This window comes from Pseudopodoces humilis, chromosome 10, assembly GCF_049639895.1.
Source record: "Pseudopodoces humilis isolate 2021_Gansu_Grassland_sample_001 chromosome 10, ASM4963989v1, whole genome shotgun sequence".
NCBI classification, from domain to species: domain Eukaryota; kingdom Metazoa; phylum Chordata; class Aves; order Passeriformes; family Paridae; genus Pseudopodoces; species Pseudopodoces humilis.
In genome coordinates this window covers 16,912,864-16,926,438 of record NC_142209.1, presented here as the reverse complement: position 1 = coordinate 16,926,438, position 13,575 = coordinate 16,912,864, and the positions used below count along the sequence as shown (strand labels likewise).

At 38.9% G+C, this 13,575-nt stretch overlaps 1 long non-coding RNA gene across 1 annotated transcript; it reads left to right on the top strand.

Moving 5' to 3' along the window:
• The first annotated feature begins 9,547 nt into the window (after nt 1–9,547).
• Nucleotides 9,548–13,339, top strand: LOC148183688 (uncharacterized). Its single transcript, XR_015773379.1, has 5 exons — nt 9,548–9,682; nt 10,188–10,426; nt 10,528–10,894; nt 11,301–11,387; nt 12,432–13,339. It is a non-coding gene; the product is annotated as an uncharacterized LOC148183688 (long non-coding RNA).
• Nucleotides 13,340–13,575: the final 236 nt, after the last annotated feature.

Below are 13,575 nucleotides of genomic sequence, written 5' to 3'. Positions count from 1 at the left end.
TTGATAGGAATACCTAGGAAAAAACACATACACTTTAGATAAACCCCCCATTTTAATTGTATCAATTCTGCCAATTAATGATAATGGAAGAGCAGCCCAATTAGCTAAATAGCTAATAGTTTTATCAAGCAGAGGATGGCAATTTAAAGCAAACAAATTCATTCTAATTTTATCCCCTTGCACACCAAGATGTTTAAAGGATAATGGGGGGATCCAATAAAGGATATTGCTCAAATAGAGCTACATTTAAATCACCTAATGGCTTTAAGAGTTTTACCCCAATTAACAAAGAAGAAACATGAACATCATTCAGTGACTTCCAGCATAATCTTCATTAAAGAAAATCTTCATTAAAAAAAAAAACAAACATATCCTCCAACTAAGGGCAAAATGGAAAACATCACTGACTTTTCCCTTAAAAAAAAAGTGACTTCTCTCAAAACAAAGGCTCCTCTGTAACAGCAAAAGTATCGGAGAAAAAAAAAAACCCTCATGTCTAAGCCTCAGTTTATAAATCATCTTCAAACTGTGGTCATTAGTTTTAACATAACAGTGGATTTGAATAAAGGAGATTGACCTATCTAACATATTTAAGACCAAATCCTACTGCTACCTAAATCTGAAATAAGTTAAGGCTATTGAAGAGAATCAAAAGCCCTTTCAAAACCAATAGCAGAACAAATTCCCCATGATCATAATTTTGAGGATAAAAAATCCATTAAAGTGATGTCTTTGATTGCTATTAATGAAGCAATCTGGAATAAATCCAGAGTGATCCATATGGATAATCGAATATCTCATTTTCTCACATTTTACAGATTTGGTCCCTGATTTATGTGACAGTGATGGGCAAAAGGCTCCTTTCCTTTTGACTCTGGGCTGCTCAGACTGGACAGCTGATGTCATGGTCTCTTAAAGGGAGCTGGAAGAACAATGAACTCGATGCTCAAAGAAAGAAGAGCTCAAATAAATCGACTTCCAGCCTCAACCTCATATCCCCAAATACCTCTTCTTCACTACAGGTCTTGTGAAGGTTACTGTGGGCTGCAGAAACCACCAAAGAGCTGCTAATTAACTGGCACAAACCTCCCTCCCTCCTCAATATCCCCCTCGTGGCTCAGAGGTGCTTGGCACTCTCACTGCCCTGCCAGGCTCAAGCAAAGACAGAGGTGTCACACAGGGGGCAGAGGTGGCCTCCAGAAAAGCCCCAGGTAAAGCCTTTGACTGAAGATTAACTGCTTTTGGGGGAAGGTAGAAAGATTTTCCCTTCATTGTTAAGCTCTTATTTCCCCAGTAGAAGCAGTAGAAGATTTAGGCTTCTCTCTCTCTCTCTAGTTTTTTGGGGTTTTTTTAATAATATCATGAACTCAGAGACAATGAAACCCCTCATTCCTGGAGCTGTGGCCAGGTCATTCGACCTGGGGGCAGGGTGGGTGCAGAAGGAGCCCTGTTCTTCCTCTGCCACACACAGTGCCAACCCCGGTTTTACTGCTCTCATTCTCTGCCCTTTTTTCTTCAGACAGATGATTCCAGCACCTCACCCCTCAGCACCAATTTTATGACTTCTACATATATCCTAACCAGCAGCAGTCTCTTCTTTCCCTGCATGGCCTGCTGCCAGTCAGATCACTTCCATGAGCCAGCCTGCTTTTTTCCCTCCCACTGCCCCTCCAGCTCCTCTCCCACATGGCTGTCATCTTACCTGGTGCCTTGGTTTCTCTTGCTAAGCTGACCATCCCTGTTCTGGTTCCTTTGTATTTGCTGAAAAATTTACCACTCATCCCATCTTTTGAACCAGTAGCACTAAAAAGGAATACAAAGTTTTCATTTGTGACTTGGCTTTTTTGCTGCCTGTAATCTCTCTCTAGGGTAGGTGCCCATGTTCTCCACCTTTCCCTAAAATCAGAATCACCTGTGGTCCGGAAACTGTCACATCCTGCAAAATGCTCCTGACCCCATGCCACAAGGTCAGGACTGGGCCCCCATCTCTGAGCAACAGTGCCTCAGTCAGAATTCAATAATGTACTTGTATTATATGAACTGGTAGGAAGTGATTTTTATTTGAAACCAAATTTTAGATTTCAAGCATGAACAAAAAGTGAGACAGCAGGTCAATACACTTTGTACAGATATCACACTTTATTTTGATCTTTCACCTTCATTATCATCCTAAACTATTTTTGAGTCATATTTAATTTCACAGGTGTAACAGCTCCTTTTCCTTCTAATCTACTGACTGCACAGTGAAGGCAAAAGCCCATGGGTTCAGGTTTTTTTATATACTTTTATCCAAAGCAAACTTAAGAAGGTCTTTAGAAGTCTGATCTATATGTAAGGAATAGTTACTAACAGAACCATCTACCTCTCAAACAAATGAAATTATATATAAAACTTTCACTCTGGTTTCACAAAGAGAGTCTCCTGTTGCTCCCACTCTTGCAGCTCTTTTCTGCATTTAGTTGCCACTGAAAGATATGCAACTCCAAGGTGCTTTCTTTTACAAGTGCTGCATCTACAAGTGCATGTCAGTCAACATGGATCCACGCATCAGAGGTGTCTCTTTGTAAAAGGATGCCCTTGGGTGACCAGGGTCAGTAAAAATTACTGGTTTTCCTTGACAGTACAATTAGGACAGAAGCTGTCTCCTTTCCAGACTCACTAAAAATGAGGTAAACATAAAAACCTAAGATCAAGAACACAAGGTTGAAAAAAATCTAACTATTCCAATATTTTATGTCTGATAATTACCAGTAGTGGATGTTCAGAAGCTGAAGTGTAAGAACAGGCAAAATACCGAAATTTGGCCAGTGTTATGTGCCCTCCCTGTAATTGGTGGCCTAGGCAATCTTGTTCAGACTGGCGTAGCATGTGGTGAGATTACCAAAATCTTCAAGCTAGACTCAAGGCCAGTTGTTGACAGTTCTTGAGGCTATATAGAGATTACTGTTTTAATGTTAAAGTGCAGTTATTTTTTCCTACTTTTTATCGATCTGAAATGATACCTGCAGCTCATGTAAATGATCTTCATTGTTCTTCATTGCCCACAGCACTTTTCCTCAAATCCTTTAATCAGCTTGAATCTGAGAAGTGAAAGCAGACACTTTATCATGAGATTTTTGGAACTTGTGCCGACACAGTAGCTCTGGATGCACCTGTGAAATGTTAAGACAATTGTTAGGAAAATTGGGAGAATTAAAGGAGTTGAACCAGCAATGGCAACATTAATATTCTCTGCTAGTGATGGGAGAGAGCAACAGTTCACTACCAACATATGCCCTTGCAGGTGGGTGTTTCTAAGAGCAAAAGTGCTAAGCCCTGACATTTGTAGGATGGTTTGGAGATTGTGGAGCAGGCTTCAGGAAGCATACCAGTCCCAGCTGTGTGATAATCTACAGTGGCCACAGTGCAGGTAGACATCTCATCTAATTTAAGGAGTACGCTCAGACAAGTATTTGGGAGATCCATTAATGAAATTAGACCTGGAAAGCACAGCATCTTTCATCTGTATAGAGGCAGCGAGTAAGATGGAAGGAGCATTTGGGGTGGAATGATTCAGCCTGCTGAGCCCACCTGTCATGGCCCTGACAGAGAAGAACCTTTCCCCCATGAAGTAAAGCTATCAAAAGTTAAGAGGATTTCTTTGCAGCCAGACAGGGTAAAAGAAGGGATATGTGAAATTTTCTTCCCAGGGTTGTTAAGAGTCTCTACTGGCAAAACTAATGGGCAATGTAGCAAATCGTAGTTGTATTATTTTTTTTTAAGAAACCAATGTGACTAGTCAGCTCTGGGACACAGATTGCAAAATACAAAAGCAGTTATGAATTCCATTAGCTTTTTTGAAACTAAAGGAATTTTACCACCAGAAGAGAACAAATTCTGCTGCTAGTTATGGTGATCCAATTCCAGTAAAGCTGACAGAACAACTGCAGAATTAATTGGAATAAAGCAAACAGAACTACTACTACTTCAGGTACAGGAGGAATCTGCTCCAAGCCCCTGGAATGCATCTGTGATGAACAGATACAACTACAGAAATAACTATCTCACTATGTTGAGTAAGAGCAAGGAGGAGAAAGGAACCTTTTTTACCCCTTGAAAAGAGACATGAACACACAGCTCACTTTTATAAATAAATGTGTTACCTGAAGAAGAGTTGCACACACTCATTTACATAGGATTTGGTATACATCTGTGCTCTTCAATAGATTATTCCAGACCTTGAGTATTTCCTATAATTAATGTCAATATGCTTGGCTTATTTGTTATAAAAGAAAAGAGTTTCTAATTAGCCTTTTTGATGTGCAAAACTTCAGTATTTCTCTCTAGTGTTTTTCAGATCATGTTTTTTATTTGACACTACTGAGTGATAGTAAGACTTAGGACTAATTCTGAAGATGGTTTAAATTGAAGATGTATGTGAGAACTAGGCCTTGACCTGGCACTCACCACGGGGTGAGGTTCTCCTGCCATAAGCAATTTCAGAAGTCCACATAATATCACCTGGCCTTGTGACAAGTCAAGTATTCCAAATTCCTTTTAAATTCAACCAACACTTTGCATTATTTCCCTTTATTATAGTGATATACACAATTTACCTTTAAACCCAAGCAAACCCTACTTGCCTTCACTGAACCTCAGGAGAGTCTTTGGGAAGAACAAAACCTTCACAGCAGTGACATTCAGAGGCTTATCACAACACACCAGGGACACAAGTAAATCTCAAGCAGTAGAAAAGAGTACAACTGTAGTGAGCTGACTTGATGCAGCAATAAAGAAGGCTGAGGTGAGAATTTTTTTAATACAAGTCAACCCTGTAGAAAGACCAGACAAATTAAGAAGTTTTTGCCAAGTCAGAGGATAGGTTCTATCAGCAGCATATAATATGAGGATGGAAAGTTAAGTGTGCAGACTCCTATCACTTTCCCCTCTTTTTCTTGGGAGGAACTTAGCACTGAATTTGCATTTAAGTAAAACCTTGGCACAAGACTGACTGGATGCCTGTTGGAAGCAATTGGAATATTTTCTTTTTACTTTGAGTCTTAGATTAAAGTCTAAATGAGAACAGAGCAAGGCCTGATCTGCAGAGGCATACTGAAAAAATAAATTGTGCTTCTCTATTAAATTGGACACCCAAAGCACTTTATTGAATGCTGAAACGAGATGTGAAATTCCATGACAAGCTCAGGTTTTCTTTCCTGTGCAGCTTTCATTTAACACAAAGAGGCTTATTTTGCATATCATGGGGCCCTTGATCCTGAGCATTAAATATAACAGCTTCCCTAGAAACTTTATAGCCTTGGCAAGACATTATAGATTGGCCTTGTTTGTTGATTTGTTAATTCAAACAAGAGTAGCACATTTCTAAAACTTTGGCCAAATTAACATCTTTTTGACTGTTCCAATGAGCTAATATCACAGTAGAAACCTGGAAGCAGTAGTCAAGTCTTTGATGATTTATTTAGTAGGAGTCATCTTGTAGCTAATTGTCTGCAGTTTTTAACCTCATTCATGTGCACTGCTGATTCTTCTTCCATCATCTTCGGTTTTCTCCTCAAGCTTTCTTACATCTCTATATTTATAATTTCCAGATGGCAACTCAACTTCATCACAATATTTTTATGAACGTGCCAAACCACATCCAAGATTTTCAGACTCAAAAGTAAAAGATAAAATCATCCTTAGAGAGCACCTCACCCTTCTGCACCCAGGCACATGAAAAAAAAGCTTTAGGCTCTGACATTTTACATCAATGATGAGTCACAGCTTAGGGTTTTTTGGTTTGGTTTGTTTTTGGTGTTGGAATATTCACCTTTCCATTCTTCTCCTGGTTTTCTCACCTTTGAAGCCATATCAAAAGAGAGTAAATACTGGTGTGCCATGTTTTCTGTTTGTACTGCATAAGTTATCATCTCTGTAGTGCTGGTCCCAGTGACATGCATACCTGTCAGCCACTGCAGATGAACCACAAGAAGAATGCGGGATGACCAGGCAGGGAAGTTTTGGCTGGGAGTGCAGCAGACTTTTACATCACACTGGCAGTAAATCTTAGCAGAGATCAGAATTAACTCAAATGTTCAAGACATTTGATGGCTGTAACCTAAATCTTTCTGGGTTAGTTCAAAGAAGAATCTGATTCACTGTGTGGTTCTGTTTCCACTGTGGCTTAAGGATTGTCCTGATGTTTATTAAGTCATAAAAATATAACAGTTCTAGTCACATTTCTGGTTAATCTCATGTGATTCTTCATGAGATAGAAAGTCCTTCCTGGTGATTCTCTGCCTTCAATTATTCTGGTGCATGACTCAGCAATTGTCACATGTCTGTTTTGGGGTGGTTTTTATGCCATGAGTAAATGAAGGCCTCTTTATGCCTGGTTTCTGTCTCCTATCTGTATGTTTAGGAAGAAGGCTGAGTCCCTTGGGAGATGGAAGATACTCTATTTGGGCAATATTATTACCATAATCTATTATGATCCATGCCTGTGGGAAGATATTTTTAAAAATAATAAGTTCTATTTTGCTAATGTAGCTATTGTTTAAATGTAAAATATAATTGGAGTATCCACCCAGGGTGTATGTTGTTGTGTAATTTTATAATACTACATCTAGATGAGTGTTGGCATTCTACCTATGTACTTAACCACACCCAGGAATGCTGGTATTGCACAATTGCACACATCCTGTTGACTAATTACATAATAATTAGTATTTTTAGCATTCAAAGATGCACTCAAGTCAGTTGTGCAAGATTTTATGTCACTGCAAATTAAAGACAAAGAATAACAAATGTATCTAGTAAACAATGCTGTCCAGATAGCTTACTGAGCCTGGACAGAATTTCCAGCAGACAGCATGTAATACTTCATGCTTCATTTTAAAATGTATGATATTTTCTACATGTTTGGCAGAAACCCCCTCCCCCCCTTACTTTGGGTTATACCTTTTTTATAAGACTTTTGAAATAATTTTGTATTCAAAACAGTTTGAATTTCTGTAGTCTGCCTCCTTTTGAGTTACGATCACTTCTCACGACCAGAGATAATTTTTGGCTGAAAAGGCACTGTGATGTGCCTAGGGAAGGAATATTTTTTTTTACAATGGCAACTCTGGAAGGAGTCTGGAAAACGCGCTTTTAGTTAGCAATTACTTACAAAATATCCCAAATGTTGTTTTAAGAGAGCACTACTGATTAGCCCTTGCCACTTGGATTTGGAACAGATTTTCCATAAGCCTGAGAGGAGTGTCTTGATTTGGTCTCTTAGTTCTCATGATGTTGATGAGAGACTGGATGAACAGTCTGGCTCACCGTTTGGATTTGGGGGATTTAAGATCAGAGACTTTTTGTTGCAATCTTGTCTTACGTGAGCTTAAAAATTTTTTTTGTGTAATATAACTTCTAAACTTGCTGTTAATCTTAATTCAGTCAAAATTTACAGAAGGTGGCACAGAGGCCAAGCCCTGGGTCTTGCCTAGGGCATAGTTTGATTAGCTGCAATGCACCAAATGGATTGAATATGATGTTTCAGGGTGGTTTTGGTCTGCCATTGCTAGTTTCCCTGGAACCCTCAGTTGTGCACATAGACCTTTATGATGAGAAAGATGGAAAATATGGACTATGTTCCCACCTCCAACTGTGTTTGTGAGGCAAAAGAACAAAAGATATTTTGAATATAGCTTCATTTCTTTTCTCTTCATGAATTTGATTTCTAACTTGTCAGTTACTGAGGCAGCAAATGATTTTTCAAGACCTTGAAAACAAACCACTCCCCAGAAGTTTCTGTTTGGACTGTTTCTTTTTTCATAGGGCATGAGGTTATAGTGCAAGACCAGCTTCTTTCAGCTACTATGAAGAGTAACTTTTTGCTGCCCTAGCAAGTTAAAAATTGGTATTTTAGTCTGAACATTTGCCCTTGCCAGGCAGTTATTTTTTAGTGAACTAACACTTCTATGAAAGCAAAGTGGGGCTGCTTGGAAGGAGAATGATGTGAGACTGCTGAAATAAATGACATTGTTCAGTTTAGGGACACATGCAAGCAACTTTATAACTGCCCCTAAAGCCTTAGCATCCCCTCTACCCCAAATATCAGCAATAAAGTCAGGACAGTACTGCATTTCTCTGCTGCTGGCAGATACTTAAAAAGTGGCCAGCTTTCTGAATGTGTAATTTGGGCTCCTGTTACTTCTAAAGGCTCTTCTAGGTTCACTGCTTTCTTTCCTGGGGTGCTTCACCCATGACTGGTGGACAAGATTTTTCAGAGGGACAGGGTAACTATCCTCACTTGTTTACCTTGGTCACCACTGGCAAGCAAACAGCAACCTGATTTCCTACTGAGAACCAGTGTTTCCTCTGAAAGCAGTTGCTTCAAAAAGTGCTCTTCAAACATAAGACCACAGTTGACATGATTGATCAAATCCCCCTTTTCCCTTCTTTCCTAAAGAAAAACAAAGCCACAATGAATTTACACACCTTTCTATGTCCCTCCAACAGAAATGCTGTGGCTCATCTGCATATATGATGAGCAGTATTTCATTACTGAAAATAATCCATAACAAAAAAATGCACCTGGCCAGCAACATAAGACCAAGTTGCTTCCTGATGTGATTTTAAATGGCTGAGATATTAAACACTGAAAAACGGGGTTTATAATGGAAATACTGACAGACTATTAACTATAGCAGTGCTGCTCTAATAAATGAAATAGCCTGTCGTAATCTCTAATTCATAAATATGCAAATACAAGGCAGAGGATTTGCTCCAAAGGATGTCTCTATAATTTTAACTGACCTTTACTGATACTAAATGAGCCTGTTGCTTCTGGTTTTGTGCATTAAATAGAAAGTACAGGGAATCCTGTCTCTCTACATCCAAGGCCCACTTCAGCTCCCATAAGTGACAAAGGCAAAAATCCTTGCTACCTTCAACAGGAAAAATCTGGCCCCAGATCACTTAGAATGTGAGACACCTGGCATTAAACTGAACTCCTGACTGTACTTGATTTTAATTCTGTTCTCATCTGTGTTAATTATTATTATATTAATTCTTCTGTTTGGGAGAAATTAAGCACACATTTGCCCCATGTGTCAAAGAGCTTGACCTGCCAAAAGGCACTTACTTGCTCAGTGATAAACAGACCATCAACACAATGATATAAATGTTGAATTTTAGCCAGTTTCCTGTTCTGCACCAAATGGAAGTAAATCCACTGACTTAATATTTAATAACCTAAATGTAATTTCTTTTTTTCTGCCTCACATTGCACAGTAAAGAATTGGATGGCTAGCAGTTTTGCAAATTCCCAACCCCTAATTATTTTAAGCTATTCATCCTGGTATCTGTCCATTGATGCTCAGCCAAATTGCCAGCAGGGGAGAGATCTGTCCAATCCAGGAGCTAAATGAGTCACTGAGAGTCAATCTGTTTTTTTCCCTTGCTGCTGGGATTTCCTTGGGTCCTGGCCTCTCTCTGCTCCAATCACACAGACACAGCTCCAGGCGTGGGTCCTCTTTGGCTTCAGCTGCCTCCTGTCTCCCATGTCTGCTCTGCTCATCACAGCTGCTGATGGGCTCTCGCCGGCTGGCCACACAAGACCAATGCTTCCACCACACTGCTCTTACTGCTCTTGCTCTGAAGGAAATGAAGACATCCTGGCCTTGTTGAATTTGCTGATGAAGTAATACATCAGGTATCTAGATGGAAAGCAAACCACATGAATAAAATGTGTCATCTGGGTTAGATACTAATTTATTTGCCTTAAGTTCTGGGAACAATATCTGCAGTTTTTCCGGAGAATTTGGTTAACTTCCATAGAAACTGAATACTAATATGATTTCTGTAGCATGGAAGACAAATAGGAAACAGAGAAAAAATAGACTCATCAGAAATATTAGCTGCTCATTATTAAAATATCTGACGATGACACAAAATTTATAAACAGGAACATTTAGAGCCTAAGTTTTCACCAAAAAGCAAATTCCCTGCTTCGTCCCTTTTAGGGACAGGATTCAATTACACAGAAATATGCAGCAGACTTAAGGACTGCATGTAAGATTAAGATAACTGGTATTTCATGGTAAATGATTAAATTAGCTGACACAGTTTTATCCTGAACTTTGCCATTAAAACTGACATTTTTGTGCCATGCACATTGTAGGCTGCTGGTAATCTAAACTGCCTTTCTTCTTTCAAAGACTTTAAATAGCTGAAGAACTCTTGTTCTTTACTCAATTTGCAAATGTCTGGAAAATATATCTACAACATAACAAGATGAACTAAGCACAGGGACTTTTTTTTTTCCTCATCTATCATACAAATACCTTGAGAAAACAGCAAGGAGGTTCCAAATGCCCAGATTAAGCTCTGCAACATGCACTTTAATCAAGTAATTTATGTGACTCTGCAGAGATGAGAACATGCTGTCCTCCTCATGGTGAGTGAAAATAGAGAAATGACAGAAGTCTCTTACTAAGAATTTAATTATTCCTAGTATACAATTTTAAACCACTCAATGTTTATTCCTCTTCTTTTCAGGCTTGCTTTTTTATGATGGCAGGAATTATGGGAATAATTTTGATATAAACCAGGCGTAGAAGTGTATGGATGAAATGTTGTCAGAGCTGGCTTTAGCCACTGCTTTTCAGTTGAGTTAGTTGGGAAGGAGCAGCTCAACTCCTCGGTGAAGATACTCAGTCTTCAAGCAAAGTGCAGGCTCATGTCACTGCACACAGCCAAGACAAGGCCAGTCTGATCAGAGACATGAACTATGAGAGAAGCACAGTTCCTGAATATTGCACTGAGAGAGCACCAGACTGGGTGGGAAGAAAAGCCACAGAGGCACTGCAGAAATGCAGAGAGGTGTCAGGACATGCATCCAGTGCACCCCTATGAAAGACCAAGGGTGAGCATAAGGAGTGGGCTCTGCCTGAAAGAGGTGCCACAGGCAATTGGATGAACTTATTTTATTTTTATAGCTGTTTGACTTGTCCAGTGGTCAGAAAAACAGGTCTTCCTTCTTTTTTTTGTAGACACATAGAATTACATGAAAGCAGTTTGTGACCCTCACACTTTCCCCACGTAATTAGTACAACCTAGAATACCTCAAATTTTTAGCCAGCCATGAAGCTCAAAAGAAGTAGCTTTAACAATACAAAAGCACAGGGACTAAAATACTAGTCCAGAACAGTGGTCCAGCATGTTCAGTCTTTCAGAAACAGGATCTTTACACACTTGTGAATATGATGCAAGAGGAACGACAATTATTATTGCAGACTACCTAAATGGGACACTTAATTTTCTACCCACAGGCTCCAAAAGTTGAAGTTTTATGATGAAGTCATGCATGGCACAAAGATAAAAGAAGTCTCCAAACACTGACAATATAATTTGGAGAGGTAAGGACCTGTCTCTTACATGAACTCTGTACTAGTAACCAAGATCTTTGCTGGAAAAGGTAGTGGAAGCTCAAAAGACACCAAAAAAATTGTGAGTTTTATTCCAGAAGAAAATTTGGCCCTTTATTCTTAGTGCAACTTATCAGAGGTATGTGCATAACATGAATGCTATATAATTTTGCTGTGGCAAAATATTTGGATGCCTTGTTATCCATGAACAGTTGAGCAAGACTGTGGGCTCTTTCTGTCTTGGATCTGTTCTAATAGAGAAGAAGAAGCACAGCATTTTACACAGCATCTTCCCCAGCAGTTAAAAACTGCGGTTTACACAGCACCCGCACAATCACACCATTATCATCAAAGCATGACTTTCATCCCTGAAAATCATGATGGTCATGAAGTCAAAGAAAGGCCCACAAAGACAGTTTCACTGTTTGAGAATGCATACAAATGTTGAATATGAATGAAACTCAATCTGATTATCAAAAAATTAAACCTGTATGATGATCTCACAAACTATGTTATTAAATTCAAACTTCTCATCTCTCCTAAATATTTTTTGTCTTTTAAAATATACAGCTACCTTTACTTTCTCTTTATATGTTTTATGAAAACCTTTCACAGCAGAAGTTACATTAATCATCTAGCTTTCTTATTCCAAAATGTTTCACTGATCATTCATTATTAACTGAGTAAAATGAAGGTAGCTATGATAAATTTTGGTCTATCTCAAAGTATTAGAAAGGATATGAAAACATCTTGTTCATAGTGCTAACTCTTAGATAACATATGAGGGAACAGGCCCAGTTTTTTCACTGTCACACACAATGAGGCTCTTAACAATCCAATCACTTGTTATTAGCTTTTTTCCCAGTTCCTAGGCACTAATAGTTTCAACCTGCTCTTCCACTTAGCAGAAGCACATTCAAACAATATAACCATGAAAGAACTGGATGTGGGTAACAGGAAGCCTATCAATATCAGAGATTAGGATCCTAAAAATTGTCTAGTTCTTTTTTTAATTAATGTATGTTCTCTAAACAGTTCTACATACATCTATGCCTTGATGTGAATGCTCTGGAGAGGAAATAAGAAGTCTGTGGCTGCTCTTAGATCTGGAAGTGATGTCTTTCAAAACACTTCAGTAATTGGTGCTCTTTTATAAAATATACTGCAATATAACTGTACACAAAACTTGAAGCACTCCTTTTCAAGTGGCTGAACACAGGAATGAAATACAACCTAGAGAGGAATAGAGAGAACTCAGAAAATAAAAAGGAACGAATCCATTTTAGTGACTCGAGATCATGGATATAACTTGCTGCTTTTCATTTGGCTATCTAGACAGATGGGCTAGACTGAAGTCAGCGGGGCTACTTGTGATGTACTCCACAACTGAACATATTTGGAAAAAGCTGTTATACTAAGTTAATTATTTACATCTTAAAATGCTTTCAGTTTCGCTATAGCCACAACTCAGCTTGGGTTCTCCACAGCCAGAGAGGGTCAGGCTATATGTAAGAGAAGCAGACAGGGACAGAAGCTGTGCAATGTTGGCCATGGGCTTAATAAGAGCTTGATTCTGTACCAATGAAATCAACAGGAGTTTGGCTCTTGTTTGCAATGGGAGGTGGATCAGCGTTTTATGCCAGCTGTTCCCTGCTGGGTAGGGATAATCCCTTTGAAACAAAATATTTAACTTGTTCTCACTCTGTTGTTGTAAGAAGGCTTCCCATGAAAATGCTTTCATGAGAATTAAAAGGTGTGTCCCATTTTTATTTCCAAAGAGCACCCCCCTGTAGTATATAGTTGCTGATCAAAAAAAAAGACAAACCCCAAAATCCCCCACCTGCACCTAAACCCACACAAGTTTACAAAAAATTCTACAGAAATGAGTTACAGGATGGAACTGAGTCACCTGTCTGTTCTGCTGGCCATGACAGCACTTGCACTTTCCTCAGCCAGGAGATGCAGCAAGGAGATGTTAATTCAAACAGCTGCAATTGAAGTGGGATCCCATGGGCAGAAGTGAAATAACTGAGGTTATTAATTATTAGTTATTTGCTGCATGCAAATAGAAGATGATAAAAAAATCCAAACTTCCAACAATCATGAAAGGAGTCATGAATAACAGTGTGGGAAAAGTATGAGAGATGATGGGAGCTAATGAAGGACAGTATTAACGATA